We start from the raw sequence: 19,830 nt of genomic DNA, 5'->3' as shown, positions 1-19,830 counted from the left end.
TTGTGGCGTTGGGTTTTGTGTGATGGTTTCCATGTGTAACAACAATAGAAGTCCTGGTAAAACAGCCTTACTTACTGCTGTTTTGAGCCATCTGTTAACAGAAAATGACCTGTATGTCCTGTTACACAAATGTATACCAACTCTAAAAAACTGTGAACTCCCGGGTGTCCCAAGGCTTTCTTTTTTATTTTTCTTTTGTTTTTACTGGGGATTCAGCCTGTTTGTTCTTTTTCTATAACTTCTCTTACCTTGCATGTTTTGAGCTTATATTTTAAAGTTTAGAGAACTAATTTAAAATGCTTGAGAGGAGTTTCTTAAGCCCTGACATAACTGATTTTTAAGAGTGACCCTAAACTTATGTGCTGACAAAGTTTGCTTTTTTGTTTTTTGTTTAACTACATGGGATAAGTAATGGGAAATTCTGGTGTCTTAGATATTTATATCACTTTGTCTGATTCACTTGATTCACTGTTGCCTATGGATTTCTTTAATTATTGGACTGTACAGTTTGGTCCCACTTCTCCTGTGATTGTATCTGTACCCCACAGATGACTTGTCCTGTCTCAGGGAACCATGCAGAGATAAATCCAGAATTTTCTTGGAGAATTACATAAACCCTAAGTTCACTCTCTGTTGACCTGTTAGGAGTGCTCTTAACTTTTAGCTGTTTCTACACCTGAGGGCTTTATAGAATCACTGGGTTTCAGTTGCTATGTTGTCATGTTGTATTAAAATCACTATTTCTTTTCTGTCAACTTCTCTGGAATGCCAAAGGCAAAACAAATTGCAGAAACAAATTACTTCAGCCTTTCTCTCTCAGTAATCACTGTGCTGATTAGCTGTTTTAATTTCCAACAAGACACTGGTATTAATTCTTTATTCATACATATTTGAATAATACTACAACTGGCTTGATGAAGTGAAGTTACTGGTGACAAGAGTCAAAAGACCCTAATGAAAAATTTCAGACAGAAAGGTAACTTGCAGTCTGGTGTGATTTAAATTTGTCTGAACTGAAGACAATAGTTACAAAACAGTCTAGAATAGATTTGGTTGAGAATAAGCAGAGCAGCAGAAATATGAGACTTGTGGGTTTTCAGTCTAAACAGTTAATTTATAACTGGGGAGATTTTGTGTCAGTGTGAATGCCAGAGGCCTTTGGGGTCTAGAGCCTCCCCTTACTGCTGCTCATGAACTCAGTTATTTTCTTTCCTGTGAAGGGAATCAGGAAGCAGCTGTGCTTTCCTGGTTTCCTGTTGATCGATTGGTGATCACAGTATGATCTTGTGAGCCCCAAGGAAGGCAGGTGTTGCAGTTATGAGAACTCTGTGATTCCTTTCTTTTGCTTGTACATAGCCTGCGGTTGGTATGCTTTTTTTTCCCCAGATGTAGTGTGAGACTGTCTCTCTTTTATTATCATATTTTTCTGCTGAAGTAATTTCTTGAAAACACAAGTGTCTGTGGTTTTGATCCTGAGGAAATCAAGTTTATTTGTAGTAGTTCTAGGTGTTGTAGTGAATAATTTGTAATCTGAAGTCTTGGGAATTATAAAATACACCAAAATACTGACTTCACCCTGACATTTTCCCACTGTCTCTCAAGTCTAACTTCAGACGTAGGGATTTTTTCATGGTTGCTTGTTCAGTTGTTTTTTCTTTCTTATGGCAGATTGTCAGTAGAGACATTTGTCAGATTGGGCTTGCTATGAGGCAGACAGCTTTTGAGTCTGGGACTGCCTAGCTCACATGAGTTATTTTACTTGATAAACATTAAGGTGGAAGGAGTAGCTATTTTCTTTGATGGGAATTTTTCATATCTTCTTGGTATTTTTATGGGAAAATTACTAACAGCAGGTAATTGCTGAATATTTTGAATTGACACTGGTATTTTTTGAGTATTATGCATTTTTGTAATTTGCATAAATCACCTTTGGTACAAACCAAACATAATTTTTAACAGAGTCTTAGATAATATTAAATGTGTGAATTCTGACTTGAAGTATTTTCTTTCCCAAATTGATACAAGTTCATTTGTTATATGCAAGTCTTTGTGGTGCTATTTTAAAGGATTTTTCTGTGTTTAATCTGTGTTTATACTGATGATTAGTTGCATTTAACAAATAAATATTTAGGTTAAATTACTTGCTAATGTGCCATCATTCACTTCCATTTGTGTCAAAAGTGATGATTCTTAACAAACCTGAGTATGATTGTGAGTATTTATCCAAATGTATTACAATACTTGTTTTATAGTAGTGTAAGGAATAATGCTCTATTAAGTACATTTTAAGGAGAGTAGAATACATGTGGTATTAATTCCCTCTGATACTTTCCTCTTGGTTAGGTGTCCTGTGTTATATAAAAGGCTTACATTGATTTGGGGAGTAAAGAAGGTTAAAGTTAGCTATTTGAGTTATGATCAGCACTTGCTTTTCTGTGGTGCCTTTTCTTCTAATGGTGTAAAACCTGGTGGAATTGTCTGTGTCCATTTTTCACATGGTTGTAAGCTGAGAAGGGGAGGGAGGAAGCAGAGCATCTTCTGCAGTGTGAAGTTTTTCAGGGTTGATCTATCCTGTGATCTTAACCTTTCTAGAAAATTCCAAGATAATCTTTAAAAGAGGAAACAGCTTATTTTACAAAAGGGCAAATGGATAATGGGGGCAATATTGCCTGTGGTAAATTTTGGATTAGGAAATATGGTATAGACTTGACCAGTTCTTTTTCCCTGGCAAAATGCACTGGCAGTCTGTCTGATATCTTGAGCTCAAAATCTGTCTGAAGAGGGACAAAGACTAGCAAAAGCAGTTGTGTCTGGGTTGGTAGGTAGACAGATTTAGATCTAGGACATAAACGTTTTTCAAGGGAATGGGTGATACACGTTAGAAGACTTTAGTAACACAGAGTTTATTCTACATGTCATTAGAAAATGTACTGAGATCTTTAACAAAGCTTAATGTACTGTTAGCATCTTGTGACACTTTTTCTGGCTTGAGGTAACAAGTAAAGGTGATTGTTGAAGAATTTGCCAGATGGATTTGCAAGGATTTACCTTCTGTTTGGAGCTGGGTTACAGTTCATTCTCCTTTGGAACACAGAACTGTTTCTCCCTGCAGCACCAAAGGGATACTAATCATGTTGTAATTATGTCCCTGAAACAAGTACAGCCTTGGACTGTGGAGAGGCCCCAAGGCTGTACTCTGATTTGGCCTGTTTCCAAAATGATTGCATAGCTGTATTGCAGGTTTTGGAATTATTTGGAGATATTTTAAATTTTTTTTAGGAGTTTAACAGGACATGCCAGTGATACTTGTCCAGAATGGAAGGAAGCTATTTCCTGCTGATTTAGATAGAGAATTTAAATAGATTGTAATTGCTCCAATAAGAATTTGGCTATGGTATACCAGACTAAAAATTATGGTGTTGTAAAAATACATAAATGTTACAGAAATTTTTAGTCGTCCTAAGGATTTGTAAGATTTAGTTTGAGAACTGTCTGTCTTGTAACTGCTGAAACCTTTTTACCCAGTCATGTTCCATCTTGTCTAAAGATGAAGAAGTATAGTAAGCTGAACAAAGCAATTTTTTGTATGCAGCAGAGACAGAAGAGTGTGGTTTTGAGGGCAAGAGGCATTATCTTTTGAATCCTCCTAGTTAATGAGAAAAAAATATGTAGCAGTTAACCATTACTTTCACTTTGCTTGTATGTTACCTTCCTTAGGTCTTAGCAATGAAAATTAAGTAAATATATTTTATTTATATTAAACTTGGAGCAAGTTGTGGCATTTTTAAAGGATCATTGATGTGGTTACTGCTAGTGCAAAGATTGAGAAAAGTTATATCCAAAGAGAGTTAAAACAGATTTGCAAACACTGCAAAAATTAGAAGAAAAAATAATCAATCTCTGTCTTCCAATGTGAGAGAATCAAACAGAAGCTGTAAAGAAAGGAATACTCAACTTAAGAAACGGAGGTCATCATACGGAGGGGAAACTAGCAAGGTAATTCCCTTAGGGAATGTTGATCTTTGATAAAAAGGCATGGGGTATTTGCTCATCTCCTCTTCAACCAAATGCCCCATAGTTCATTACCAGTTGTTCCTAGAGAGTACTTGCAAGATCTCTATTGCTTGATTCAGCAGAACTCAATAAGGCCAAGCCGTCTTTGTTGTATATCACACCATGCTTTTTGGTAGATGATACTGATTGTAATTCACTTGCAATATGACAGAACGTGAAAAGTTTTAGAATGTTTCCCCTGATAGGACTTTTGGGTCCTGTGAGTTGGTTTCCAGAAATATTTTGTGAGAACATTAGGAAGCATGTATTTCTTGGCTGTGAGGTTCTTTAAAGTTAAAGAGAGGTGATTTTACCAGTATAAAATAAAATGTGATACAGAACATAATTGTAGTTTTTACTGCTCTTTTTAATGAAGTTCAGATATCTTCTTATGTCCTGTTTTATTCAGTTCCTTTAGAAACCCTTAACCAGGTCAGCTTTAGCTGTGTAGCCTGGAGAAAGCCTTTTGGAGCTGCTGGTGCCACTTCTGTGTTTGAAGAGGGAGCTGTTAAGAGTGATCCAAGGTGTTTCTCATCTCAAAGCCAGACATGCTGTGGCTGTAAACCTTCCATGGTTAAAACATGGGATCCTCATGCTCATCCCTCCAAGACCCTTGATTTCTTTATAGCCAGAAGATTTTGTGGAAGCTAATGTCCTCTGCTGTGCTGAGAGGGATAGTAGACTTTTAACTTTTTTTCTGCCATGTATGTTTAAAGCGTGCATAACCTTGAGACTGTGCGAGTCTGTGCCCTACTGCTTAAGAAAAAAAAAGGTCTTTCTAAGCACATATTCTGCACGTTTATCTCAGTCAGGACTGTACTTTTGATAGAGTATACTTACCAAGAATGGGTAGTTGCAATGGTACATGCAATGATACATGCAATGCAATGCTGTACATTGGTATATGCAATGATATATGAACATTCTATGCTGAATATTACTTTCTTTGCTTCCAGTAGAAGCTGGGATCTTTGGACGTAAAGATATTGAAATTTAACTTATTCTTTGAGAACCAAAACCACTTAAACACTGTCAAAACAAAGTGGTGACTACCTCTTTACCTGATGCTTAATGCATTTTTTGGCAGTTGCAACAAATTTCCAATATACTTTTAAAAGGAAGCACAAATAGCATTTTGTTGCTATCAATGTTAAAATATATAAAATCTTTCTAAATTTGGCCAGGGAACTAACAGCAATGGTCACACTGTATTCAACCTTGTTGGCATCACCGTGGAAAACACAAATTGAAAAGGGCAGGTTCTTCTCTATATTTAGTATGTGAGTGTTATCTTTTTGAAAACTTGTTTGTGCTCTAAACAGAAAAATGAGAAGTAAAGGTACAGAGCACTCCTACTTGAATCAAGGGGAAAATGAAGTGGATGATAACAAGTATTTGAAATATTTATGGTGGGGATGAATAAACAATTTAAAAGGATTGGATTTGAAGGAAGAGTGTAAGTGACATGCAGTTACACTTCCTCTCCAAAACAAGTTTTCACAGGATTTTTGATGAACAAATGATTTATGTTAAACTATTGGAACTGCAGACCACTCCAGTGGAATCCTTGGAGAGCAATTTTGTTGTCTGTAAGAATGTCTGCTGTTTGTTTAAAAGACGGCTTTGGATTTTTATGAATGTGAGACTACCACACATATTGTTTTACAACTCCTGCAATGACAACTCTTATTTGCAGGTGAGCACTTAGCAGTATACAGGGACTATACAGACTTGATGCTAACAGTATCCAGATCACACAACATTCACACTGAACTTCCTTCCTTTACTTCTGCTTATCCTTTTCTTTGTATTTTAAAGCCTAATAAAATTATTTTCAAATGTTTAGGATCTTGACAGTATTTTACTGCATTACCTTGTGTACTATTCATGAATGTTTATATGATGTACCATTGTAACTAAAGATTAATAAATACTCAAATAGCTAAATATAGAAAGAAGAAAGACTTATTCCTGATTTCATTTTGTAAACCAATATAGTTACTTTCTCCAGAGAATCTGAATAATCATGAAAAATTAGCTGTATGACCTTCTACTAACCATGGCTTTTTGTGAAGTTCTGAGGCTTTTGAAATGTACTAAAAAACTATTTATTCCTTTATTTTACTTAGAAGTATTTTAATTTTGAACATTATCAGTTTTAAATCTGTTGGTACTGAAGAACTGTCTCAATTACTTAATGACAGATAAGATAAAGGCTTTCTTTTTCAGTTTTCTCCTAAGATCCTCCATCTGTTTATATATGAACATTATTTTCTTAAGAAAAAGCTACATTCATATGAGCATCATATGCAAGAATAGAAAAAAGGTGGTATGTTATGTAATCCTTACCTCCCATTATAAAATAAGTAGTTCAGACAAGACCTTTGTTAGGAGGTTTCCTGTTTAGTTTTCTGAAAGAGGGCTTAATGCATATAGCTAATAAATAGCCATTTCATGAAGCTCAGATTCATTATTTAAGGTTGGAGGATTAGATCCATTTTCATGTAAATGTTGTGCTGACTTCAGTGGGGCTGTAGACATGGACCTCCAGTTTTGGAAGTGGGACTGAGTATGCATACTGACTGGAAATTCTAGTGGTGTACTTTGCTTTTTCACTGTTAATAAGACAGAAGGCACAGACAAAATGCAATTTGCTTCTACTAGCAAAAAAAAAAAGAAAGAAGACCAAGATTTGTGAGTTTCATTTTTATTTCCAAGTTTAATTAGTTAACCAGTGTTTAATAAATGAAAGCACATGGTGTGTTGCAGCACACTTTCAATGTTGCTTTCAATGTGGAGATAAACTCATGAGTAGAACAGTTTTCTTAACCCTTGTGCAATACAATTCTTCTTTTTATTCCCCACAATTGCATAGAGAGGCACTGGAAACACCACGGAGTCACACCAGCCATCCTTGAACTTTTAGCAGTCTTGCATAGTTTCTCCAGCCCTCTTTAGCAGCTAGCTTGGAACCAGTTTTTAGAATAACTAGTACTATGTCAAGATTTTTATTTGAATTATTTGGGTGTGTGGAATTAATTTCATGAGCATTCTCGTGGTGAAACACAAGGTCTTAAATAGGGGTTGAACTCAGTCATAGTGAACTTTTTCAGTACAGAGGCCTCTTAGGTCATCTTTTATATAATAATGAGCATGAACCATGTCATGGTTTGGGAACAGTATTCACCAATTTAGTACTCCCAAAGAAAAGAAAACCATGAGCTGCTCTCCTCCCTCCCTCTGGTGAGGGACACAAAAGGCAGAGATCATGGGTTATGAACAATATTAAAATAATTAATGTTATTATTAGAACAATTTGATGGAAGCAGCAGTGGACATGAAAGCAAAGAGTAGCAGCATGAATATTAATAACCAAAGTGTGCAAAGAAAAGGTGATTCACATGGAAATAGCCTCCTTTGCTTAAATGTCCCAGGCATGATGAATGGCTTTTAGTGACTGGAAAGGGAATGTCCTTCTTGGAAGAGGCTCTTTTCCCTGCCCCTAGCACTGATATGAGGTGTAACTGAGTAGTAAAATGTCTTGTTCATTCCCCATTGTGGCTGGATCCAGAACAGTGCAGGAAATAAATTTTAGATGAGCTGTAAAAACCAGGAATAGAACTTTTTTTTTTCTACATATGACCAAGACTTTTGTTGTAGAAAAAAATGGCTTTGAAGAGTTATCCTACTCAGTTAATTAATTCAAGTATCTAGAATGAAAGCAGAAGCTAGAATTCTAATTGATATGAGTTATTTTCATGAAAATGTTAGAAAGTCTAGCTTGTTTTTTCAGTCAAGTGTTTCACAAATATCACAAATACAATGATATTTCCCATCACTTACTGTAGGGTGTATATTCCTTGATCAACTCAGGTGTCAGAAAGAGCTCATAACCTTTATTAGAGTTGCAATGTCCTGTAAATGAGGACCAAATTTATGTTAATATCTGCCTCAGTAGCTTGTGTATGTTACCTGTTGTTTTTTGATTATGTACTACAGGCCAACCATGGGACTTAATACTTTTATTTAACGAGGGAAACAAAAAAATAAAGAAATCATGTTATACATACAGCTTTTTCCTTTTTTGTTTTGTGTTAAAAATGGAATTGTCAGCTTTGGAAGATTAGTTGGAGGATGGAGAAGTTACTTAGGATTTATGTATGCAGCAGTGTGTTTCTTGGCTCAATAATATTAAAAGTTTTGTGCATTGTCTGGATTTATAAGGATATCTTTTTCTAACCAGCCTGTTACTTGGGGTGTTTTGGAACATGCTGGTCTCTGCAGAAAAGATAAATGCACATATCAGGCTCTGTATGGCATCTCTGGGCATTAGCTGGCTTTCAGTGCCACCACATTTATAGTTTTTTGCAGGTCAAATAGTCAGTGCATGTCTTTTGGAAAACTGATACCACGAAGTAACTGCTTTTGTCTTAAATATAGGAATAAAGATATTTCTCAGTGACATTCCTTCTTGAAGTTCGTTTGCTACCTTTTCTACTGAGTACCAAAAATATCAGAAATGGAAATTCAGAACAAAATTCAAGTAGCTTAATCATCCTCAGTGTCTACAGACTGCACATACCTGTGTTATAAGATCACTGTGACATAGAGGGCTGAATCACTTTAAGGACAACCTCTTCTTTGTCTACAGTGTCAAGTCTTGGTCTTTATGAGTATTCTGTGCCATTTTAGATGCCTTAAGACCATCTAGAAATAAATTGTTTTTTATCTTCATAAATTTTTCCTGTAGAAAATATTAAAATTCTGGATAAGACGTAAACCCCCATGTACTGGTTGGTTTTTTTGTATCACTTGTGATTTTTGCATTTACTTTTCATGATTAAAAAAAGGCTGTCTCATTTGGATGCCATGCATGGGTTTGCAGGCACACAAGGTTAAATGTTGGGTAACACAGAAGAGTGTGATAATTTTTGACTCATTAGAAGTGTATCATTCAAGTTTAAATTCTAGAAATAACAATGCCAGAGTAAACTTCATAGTACATCTCAATAGAAAATAGTTTAAAAATTCTGAAATAGATTTCTTTTCTGTCAATGGTGTAATAACTGCTTGTTTTAATAACTTCATTTGTTTTAACTTGGCATCTCTTACATTTCTCAGAGTCCTTCAGAGTTGTTTCTCTGTTCTGTGATTAAATGCTGCCTTATCTAGCATTTTCTTTGGTGAGGACAGCCAGTTGGTTTGGGGCTATTTTTTTTCTTTTTGTTTTTTTTTTGAGACCAGTACTCTGACGAATTAATTGCTTTTCCTAAGGTACCTTTTAGTGAACAGACATTCTGCTGATCCTGTCTGTTCCATTCCTGCTTGTATCTCTAACTCTTGTGACTCTCATATTTTTCTCCTTTCTGTAAAGGAATTTATGAAAAGTATTTTTAAAATAACTAATGTTTATATTTGTGACAGTGCAAACCTGTAAGTAGTAATGTTTTTGCATTGGACAACTGCAATTTTAAAGGCAGATCCTTTCAATTATCTCTAAATTGATGGTGTAAGGTTTAGTCCAGTTGCTGACCATTAATTTTTTTTTTTTCTTAGGGGAGACAATTGTGATACATTGAATAGACAGTGAATTTATGAGAAAGCCTAATGGTAGTTTCCTGTGATTTCTGGAAGTCTTGTTTTCCAAGTAAGAAACTGCATTCTGTTTTTCAATGAATGAGTAGTAAAGTAATTCAATGCATTTTCAGCAGAAATATTAATTCCTCTGAGTAAAATGAATGTCACTAAATCTCAATAGCTTATAACTATGCAATTTATAAGGCTATTTTAAATAAGCATCTGCCCAATTCACATGATAGTTATGAAAACTGGTTCTATCCTGTAAAAAGTATAATCGCTGTCAGCTGTAGTTTAATTCTGTAGTTTAATGCAATTTGCATTAGTTTACCTCTTGAGAATTGTCTCATAGTGTAGGAACTAATGGAAGCAACTCTGTCTAGTACTTTTAAGGAGTATCCTCATGATGGACTCTGCAACCACTTTGAGTTGGTGGGAAAATATCACAGAAGTTACCCAAGTACTCTGGTAAAATTTAATGTCTAGCTGCATCTTGTGAGTAGTTGTCTGAAGAAGAGTTAATGTTGCTTAAAGTGTTGAAAATTTCCAAAGTATGGTAAGAAAAGAAATTTAAAATGTGGGATTGCAGATTCATGTTTCCTTCTGATGGTTATGTATTTTTCAAACCTGCTGGCTTTCCAATTATAGTAAGAAGATTTTTTTTTTTTCCTGGAGTCAACTTTGGCACTTCTTGTGGAGTCATTTTTTTTGAATATTAGTTTTATATATATCTATGTGTATGTATATATATCTTTATTTGTCTCTGTCTATCTATCTGTCTATCTATCTATCTATCTATCTATCTATCTATCTATCTATCTATCTATCTATCTATCTAAGCAGTTTAAACCAAATTTATATGCAAATGAAAAAGTATTTTTGTGCTGTGTTTTCTCTTATGATTACCTAGGTACTAAGGTAATTGGCTCAATTTCAAAACTAAATTGAACAGGAGAATTTCCCAGCAACTAGAACTTCACAGAACTTCCTTTGTTGGTTCAAAGCTCCTTGTAGGCATTGAAGTTTGTGTAGATAAAGAAAATTAAATCATGAGTGATTGAGCTAGAGATCATCTTAAAGAAAGATCATTGGTAGTTTTAGGCTTTTTGTGTTAGGAGGTTTGTCCTGCACGCCAAAAGCAGATGAGAAGCCAAAGTGCAGAATGTTTCTATTTGAAGTAAGTTGAATAAATAATATGTTATTTATCTTTAACCTGTAAAAACTCATCTTTCATCAAAGAAAACAACCCAGCTTTAGATTTTGTAGGGGCTTTGAAAATACTGTGTGGCAGCCCCTGACAATGCACTGCCTGACCTTGCTGTGTGCCATTCTTCTTGCTGAAAAGGCATGCAGGAGGCACCCTGACAATATATCTCTCAGCTTGGCACTTTTACAGTGAGAAGGGCTTACTGTGTAAGCATGAGGCTTAACATACCATACCTTGTTGTAATTGCAAGTTCTAAGAAGGTCATCTCAGGTCTTTTCATGCTCTAGTGTGGATAGGGTAAACTGTGTGCAGTTTGTATTATAGCATATTAGTTATTTGAGTTCTTTAAGTGCAAGTTTGTGGACACTGGGACAGTAAATATCATTTGGAGTAAATATGTAACATTTTGAAAAATTCCAGAGTCTTAGCCAGAACTTTCCCACTCCCTGTATTGTGCAAAATTTTAATAGTGCAATCTCTATCTGCCCAGGCCCTGTCAGTATTAATAGATACTTGTAAGTCTTTGATATCCACAACCAGCTGCAAAAATCTATTTATATGTATTTGGTCACTCTTTCTTGCTTGGTCCCTCACCTATGGTCCATGCTATTGGAATTGTTCAGTGTCATAGTGACTGTGAGGATTTCAGAATGCATAAGTGACTTACAGTGGGTTTTAATAATGTATGTACCTGTTTGTCTCAAATTTATGATTTTGTTTTAAAAGCAGGATTCTTTTGCTTTCTCTATTTCCTTAATTTTGTATTACACTGAAGTTCTAAGAGTACCTGGTTAACAAGTAAGAACAGCTTGCCAGTGTCAGAGTTTCTACATTTAAAAGGTTTTCCCATTTTGATAGATTGCCCTACACAGTCATTTCTGAAAGAATTGATTTATGTAGTGAATACTAAACTCCCTAATTTTACTTACTAAAAATGATGGTAGTTTCTCCCTCTCTGTAGGGGTTTATCACAATTCATGAGAGGAACCCAAAGATGAGGGGTTGCCATAATTCTCTACGTGGAAGATCCATTTTGGCTATCTCAGACTGGATATTACTTGAGGTAGCTAAATGAACTAAGGATTCAGAATATCTGAATTGTATGATATGGAAAGCCAGATAAATTCTGAAAGCAAGCATGTAAAGAAAAGTGCCTTCAAATGACCTGTACTTTGCAAATATTCTGTAAATAGAATAATGGAATTGAAAAACTCACTGCAAAATAGTTTGTTTTGTAAGCATGTCTACTGTCTATTCTGTGTGGTTCCCAAGAGGTGAAATGTGAATTCTTAAGGGGCTTGGGTAACAGTCAGGACTGGGACAGCAGTAAGTGTTATGTGAGATAGCATTAGTTTCAGAACTAAACCATGTAATTTCATGGATCACACATTCAAGTGGGATGTCAAACATGAGGTTAATGTGAAGAATTTGGGTTTACAGAATGAATTCCAGAAACAGGAGTTAAATTCTACCCAAGTGCAGCAAACTATGCAAAATTTGGAATCCTTGTTTTGGCTTCCTTATGTGTTGTCTGGAATACATCCATATCAGGGAATTGGAACAAATATGAGTGAAAAATCTTGGACTGCATTTGTTTCAGATTATTTTATGGGTCATATGTTCCTTCCCACCACTTCAGCCTTTCCTGTGAAAAGCCAGTAAGTGTTTATAAGCTCTCTGCTTCTCTCTCATACACTTTTGGCGTGTTTTGTACTTCTGTTTCTTTTTTGATAGAATAGCAGGTTGGACTTGCTTATTACAGGGGAAGATCTGCTAGAGGATTTTTTGAGCTTACTTTTTTAATGAAAACAGTAGTTATAGAATCATGCATTCCCTAGGAACCTCACCAATCAGCCAGGAGATATGAAATATCATATGATATTTCATATATATCATGGATATATGTGTTCTTAACAACAGCAAGACTGTGCTTTTAACAAAAGCATTATGCACAATGCTTGTTACTTTCCCCCCTTTATTATGGGGTTTTTTTTGTTAGTTTTTACATCCCTGGAGGGTAAAGACATGGAGAGCAACCCTGCCAAGGAATGAAAAGCTGGAAATGACCTGGGAATGTGTGCTTGCAGCCCTAAAAGCCTGTGCTGCATCCAGAGCCCCGTGGGCAGCAGGGCAGGGAGGGGATTCTGCCCCTCTGCTCTGCTCTGCTGAGACAGCCTGGAGCACTGTGTCCAGCTCTAGTATCCCAGCATAAAAAGAAGGACAAGGACCCTTCAGAGTGAGTCCAGGGACGGGCCACAAAAATGCTCAGAGGACTGCAGCACCTCTCATATGAGGAAAAGGCTGAAAGAGTTGGGACCTGAAGAAGAGAAGGCACTGCGGAGACCTTACTGCAGCCTTCAGTACCTAAAGGAGCCCCACAAGAAAGGTGGGGACAAACATTTTAGCAGGGTCTTTAGTTATTGAGCAAAGGGTCATGGCATTGAGCTAAAAGAGGTTTGATTTAGCTTAGATACAAGGTTCAATACTCTGAGGCTGATAAAACACTGGAATAGGTTACCCAGAGAGGGGTGGCACATGCCCCTTCCCTAGAAACAAAATTCAAGTGCAGGTCAAACAGAGGTCTGTGCAACCTGATCTAGTTGAAGATATCCCTGTTCATTGCAGAGGCGTTGGACCAGATGGCCTTTATAGGTCTCTATCAACTTAAGCTCTTCAATGATTGTTTGTAAATAATTTCTGTCTTGGTGGAATCTGAGCGGCTCAATAAACCTACTATATTTACTGGAGTATCAGCATAGCACACCTGCAAGGTGGGGCATCTTCTATTTAAAAGATATAAGCACAAAAGCAATTGTCATATTGCAAATTTTGCAGCAGATAGGTAGTAGATATGTGGTCTGATATCTGGAGTTCTTTATATCTGTGGACTGTATTTTTTTTTCCTAACTCTTGCAAAGAAAGTGATTGTAGAGTTTCATCTGAATATCTGAAGTTACCATTTTGGTACTAGATTGGTATGAGCTGAAAAATATATTGGTAATTGTCTGTTATGACCAAGTTGAAGATGCATGTTATTGATAATACATTTCAGCTAGGTTAACAAGTTTATTATATACACAATTAATACCAATGTCATTTGAATCCAAACTTAATCTTTAGATTGTAAAAGGAAGAAGACTCTTCCTGTAATTCAAGTAATCTTTGTATAGTATGGAGTATCATCAGCAACTCCTTGTGAAGATCAAGAAATCTATTGAATAAGGAGAAATATAATAGGTTCTATCTAATCTACATTTTCTATATCTTAGGAAGGAAGAAAGATTTATAAGATCTTAAATAATGTCAGTAGAAATCAATTGAATGAGGCATTTCAGTAAGGTATGATGTTGACTTTTTGTGTCCTGTTTTCCTGCATGCAGCTAAAATGCCTGTTGTCAAGACAATGGGTCTTTATCTTAGTCTGGGTTAAAAAGCAACAGCATTGCTTCTGTGTGTTCGTATGCTTCAGACTTCTTAAGGAATGACTGTGATTGTTGGATTTAACATGGGTGACATTCTGCTGAAAGATGTGTTGGTCTTTTGTTTTCTTCCTGTATTACCTAGAGCTGAGCCAAGCTGAACAGGTGTAGTTTGATTGCTCTTTAGAAACCGATGTCTCTCTGTCTAGTTGTGTGTCCGTCAGGTTTAATTGTAATCATTTGGAATTTTCGGACAATGTTACATGTGTGGAAATCAGTATTTTTGATACAATATGCTGGAGAGATCTCAACATAGGACGTACTATAGTAAAATATACCATGTAAATACATAGAAGACAAGCGTGTTTCTTAATTGTTGGACAGAACATTTTACGATTATTTGCTTTATGATTCTAAATAAAGCCAGGATATTCATACTGGTTACCATTTTTAACCTAGTGCTTCATACTTGCCTTGAACATCTTGAAAATTATTGCAGTGCTGTTGGGTATTACAACCATTTTAGCAGTATGGGATAGATAATTAGGCCATAATGCACTGCTTTCTTCTGCCATAAGCTTTATATAGAAGAATATACCTGAGTGAAGCATGAGGGAAGGTGTGTTTTACCAAGCATGGACCTCAAGTCCCTACAATATAAATGTATCTTTTCCTCTTTCCAGATGCATAGTTAAAGTCACTTAGCAATTTATTCTCATGTCACATTACATAAAATTGTGCTGCTATAAGAAATCTTAAATGTTAATGTTTTGAAGGTAATTTATGGGTGGCATGGGAGAATTAGTAATCGAAACAGTAATGGAATTGGAACCAGCTGTGGAAGCTACATAGGAAATTGTTCTTCCTTCCTGCAGTAAGAGAGACATGCTGTAATTTTTAACCCTTGTCCTCCTACCTTCACCCTGTGGTTGCAGATCTTCTTTGCATGGCTAGCTGACAAACACAAACACCCACATGCACACCCACACACACTCTCTTTTAATTTGTTTCTCTAATTATTTGGTAAATTTGTAGACAGCTGCAGTCATTGTCACTAGGCGGGATGTTATACATAAATTTCTGTCTCTCAAGATCCTGAACTTTTGAATGAACACATTTCACAATAACAATTGTAGAACTGTTGGAAAGTGGTGTCTCTGGACCTCTTTCTCTCTCTTTAGCTGTAATGGTTTAATTTGCTCATGGTAGTGTGTTTGCTAAGAACAACAGAAGCCCCAGGGAATCCCAGGTGAATCCCAGGTGAAAATCACCATTGTTGTTAAAAAACCTTGTAGTAGATTCCTTGAAATAGGTATTACTTACTTTTCACCCGTTACCCGTTTTTTCAGAGGAGGAAATTGAGGTATGTAAAACTGAAATGCTTTGGACTGTCGATGGTCAAGGATTGGTATACACCCGTACCAATGATGTATTGTTTTAATTTTGGTCATTAAAACACACACAATTCAAACAATTTAAAAGTGATGGCTTGCTCATGGGATTGCCATTATGCTGGTATAGAGGTTGTGTTGTCCTAATATTTATGAAATTCTATGCTAACATGTTCACCAGAAGTCTTAAAATGTGCATAAGGCTTTTTTTTTTGATATGAGAGAAAATGCTTTTTATTTCAATTGTAGTAATGCCATTTCTGTTTTAGACAGCAATGCCAAATATTGGTCATCTATTGGTTTAATTGTTTTTTAAAGTTTTGATGAGCCCAGGATTGTATTGCTGTTGAAGGACTTAATTTCATGGCTTACACAACTTGGAAAAGAATGTTTAACACTTATTCTACTACATATGTAATTTTAATGTATTTCCATAGAAGGGCATGTAACCAAAACTGGGTTTTGCTGCATGAATTACAAAGGCTTAGTAGTATTATTGACTTTTTACGTATGTAGAGGGAAGGAATATTTTTTTGAAAAAACATGTTTAACATTGTACCTGTTTCTGAATTGTTAAATACTTCATAAGCACTTTTATTTTGACAGATGTTAAGTCTAGAGAGCAGTAAAGCTATTTTAAAGAGTGAAAAACATCTAAGTGTTCGTGGTTTATCTTGGTGAGTCAGGTGAAAGAACTTCATGATCTTTATTCCCTAAAGTTTGCCAAATGTTGGTAATGATAAAGTGTCCGTATAGTTTAGATAAAAGATGTTTTGGAGCAAGTTTAATGTAAATAATTAAGTGAACTGGCTAGCAGGCTGAAAAATGTTATGCATTAACAAATGTAAAGTTCAATCTGGTTGTGCATCCTATGTTTTGGATTTGGATTCTTTAAAGGGTGTATTTTACGGCATATTCCTTGTGGTAGAAATCCCACATGGACAAAATTCCATTAAAGCTGAATGTAGAATAGGTGAATGCTTGTTTGCATCTGAACTAAAGATTTGGCGCTTCTACTCCGAAGACTTAAAAGTTCGCAATCTTTCGTTCTTTCTGATTTTATAATTAAGCTATGGTTTGGAAACCTACCAACCTGAACAGAGCTTTCAGAGTTTGTTTTATTTCTCCTCATTGTCAGCTGATCTATGGTTGTGTGATCTGTTTTACTGTTGCAGAGTAAATGGGAGTATTCTATTATGCTAAAACAAAGCACTCTATTCAGCTCTAAGGAATAACCTTAATAAAGGATATGCCTGACTGAAAATGCTGTAGATTTTTTTCATTCCTATCATGGCAGGTAGCAGTAATGTTTTGTACTTTTCTACTGTATTAAAACTGTGCCTTGCATGAACATGGGTGCTTTTTGGTGATATGTAGCAGCCGTACATACAGTTTCAGCAAATTTGAAGTATTTATATTTATACGTATTTAAAACTGAGAAGATAAAGATTAAACAGGTGGGTGGTTACATGAGTGCAATGTAACTGGAATACTCAGTTTAAGTAAACCTGTCTCCCAGAAACTGCAGAGGAAACTTGAATGGCTCCAGGCAATTTTAGATTTTTTATCAATTATTATAACTTGTTTTAGAAAAGGCTCAAGAGAATTTCTTTAATATACACTGTGAGAACAATTCCCAGCTCAAAATCATAAATATAAACTATGACTTCATAAATCAAAGGCTTGTTACAAATTTAGAAATTTATCTGAATAAGATTTTGGAATCCAGATGAAAAACAGCAACCTCCTGAAATCTGTCTAAAAGTAGCCCCTAGAAGACAGATCAAGCAAGCTTTTTGCTGTCCTTTCAAAGTATGGTGTTTATGTTTAAAAATGCTGCTTGCAAACATGCTGAGATTCTATTTGCAATACCCTTTCTAGACTGCTAGGCTATTGGAGTCTTTTCAGGAAGGGATGTGCTGATAAGTGGCATGAGAGGGGAGAGTTAATTGATGTTGCCTGTTGTGTTATGGCACAGTCTCTGAGTTACCATTTGACTGAATATCTAATAAAATGTCTTGTATCTGGCCTACAATGATGTTAGAAATTTACTGCTTTTAGGCAGTCATGTTGGAATACAGATTTAATCCAAGGTCTTTTCCCTTGATGGTTGAACTTGACAATGCACTTAGGTTCAGATCATAAGAGAAAAATTACATGGATCTGTGAATTAGATGATGTTGGGAGAAACTAGCCACAGTACTATTTCTGTGTTGAACAATTAAATTTACTTCCTGTAGGTATTTGAAAGGAAGTTCTTCCACTTGAAGCACCTTTTGACTCTTGAGTGCACACTGAAACAATACATCTTAGTTCACTAAAGGAAAGAATAACTTCCCCCTGGTCTTCCTATAGTTAAAATTCAAGATGCAAATTCTGTGCTGTTTTGACTTACCTATATTAAAGGCTGGAAACTGGAAGCGATATCATGTAGGGTGCTTCTGATATTTCTTATTTGTTATTTGTTTCTGCATTCATCATGCAGTTATAGTTATCTATGTTTTTCCATGAGTAACAGATATTTTGGATGTTCTGTGGGAATGCCAGCCAAGATAATTCATACCAGTGTTTGCATGTGTCCACTGTTTTTCAGAATGTTTTCCTTTATCTTCAGACCAGAAATTTGGATAATACAAACACACATGCCCTGATTCATCCAACATAATCAAGGCACCTATGCTAGGAATTCAGATGCTTTGCACTTTTGTGAATAATTCATGAAGAGGAGAGGTTTCAAAATGATTTTGGTTTTTTGGTACACTGATTATTCTTTTTGACATTATTTGCTTATTTTTGAAGGCTGTATAGGAAGACTGAAGAAAGTTGTTTCCATATTTAGATGCATCACGTTTAGAAACTCAGATAATATGAATCTGGGGCAAACTGAGTTTAATAACATGCAAGTATGGATGAGAATACATCAGTCAATTCTAACACCTAAAGGAGAGGAAATTATAAGTTGTTGAAATCTCCTTTCAAATCTGTGTTTCCTTCTGCATGGAAGTTTGTGGGTAATGCACTCCTGTAAACCCCCCAAAAATTATATTATTCTGTTGCTGTAGAACAGCATCTTGCCCATTTCTCATACTGTAGTTTTTCACTCCATCTTTCTCTTGAACGTTAGTGCATATCTTATTTTCAGTTTAATTTACTGAGGAAGACAGTGAGAGACTGTGACTTGGAAAACCTGCCCATTTTACAAGTAGCGTGGTTTCAATCAGTGCATGATTGTGGAACAAAACATGACATCACTGTGTGTTTGTTCGAAAAACAGGTTTAAAAAAGAGCTAAAAAAATAAATTAGAACACTTACCACTGCCTTCACTTTTCATTGCTGTCATGGAAAATACATCTGTGTGCCTAACAGCTGAAAACATTTATCTAGCTTGAAAAGAGGAATGAGGGATGTTTTCTTCCAGATTTGTGAAGTACTCCCCTTAAACTCCTTTTATCTTTCTTCAAATAATGTATCAGACTTAATATTGAAGAATGGAACAGGGTTCTGTTCTCTCTGTTCATCCTCACTAAAATAGTCTCTTAATTTCCTTCACTTGCATATTGAAGCTGGATGTGAGATAGAAGGGGGAAAAATGCTTGTTTGTGGGCTTGAGGTGAATTCCAATGCCTAAAGGTTGTGCAAGTGACCCCCTGTGAAGTTCTGGAACTTTACACTGAAACAAAACCCCTTAGGTTGTATCTTAAGGGGTGTATAAGAGACAATAATTGACCTGTAAACCAAACACATTTTGATACAGACAATGACAAGCAACAACAAGCATGAATTGTAGCCTTCTGCTGTTCCTGTTAACATATGGTTGTGCTTAGATACTGCAGCAGTTGGACCAGATTTCTTTGATGATTGAGATAAACAGTGGCTTATCTCCAGAACTCCCTGGTTTTTCTGTGGTATCTTATCAGTCTAAACATTACAGGCTGCCCATGGAGTCTTCCTCTCTGAAGACTTCAAACCCCACCTGGATGTGTTCCTGTGTTACGTGCTCCAAGTGACGCAGCCTTGGCAGGAGGGTTGGACTGGATGACCTCCAGAGGTCCCTTCCAACCCTGACCATTCCATGATTTTATGAAGAGCTTGTGCTGTTGTACCTGTCTGCTTTGGGAAGTACTGTATGAGATATCCCATCCTTTCTGTTGTGATTGTTGGTGAATTGTCTTCCCATATTTT

General features: G+C 35.9%; 1 protein-coding gene across 1 annotated transcript in view; it reads left to right on the top strand.

Moving 5' to 3' along the window:
- WDR70 (WD repeat domain 70) overlaps positions 1 to 19,830 on the top strand; it is a 127,070-nt gene that overhangs the window by 6,964 nt on the left and 100,276 nt on the right. The window lies entirely within an intron of this gene.

Source organism: Erithacus rubecula (assembly GCF_903797595.1).
Source record: "Erithacus rubecula genome assembly, chromosome: Z".
Lineage (NCBI taxonomy): Eukaryota > Metazoa > Chordata > Aves > Passeriformes > Muscicapidae > Erithacus > Erithacus rubecula.
This window is presented reverse-complemented; position numbering and strand designations above follow the sequence as displayed.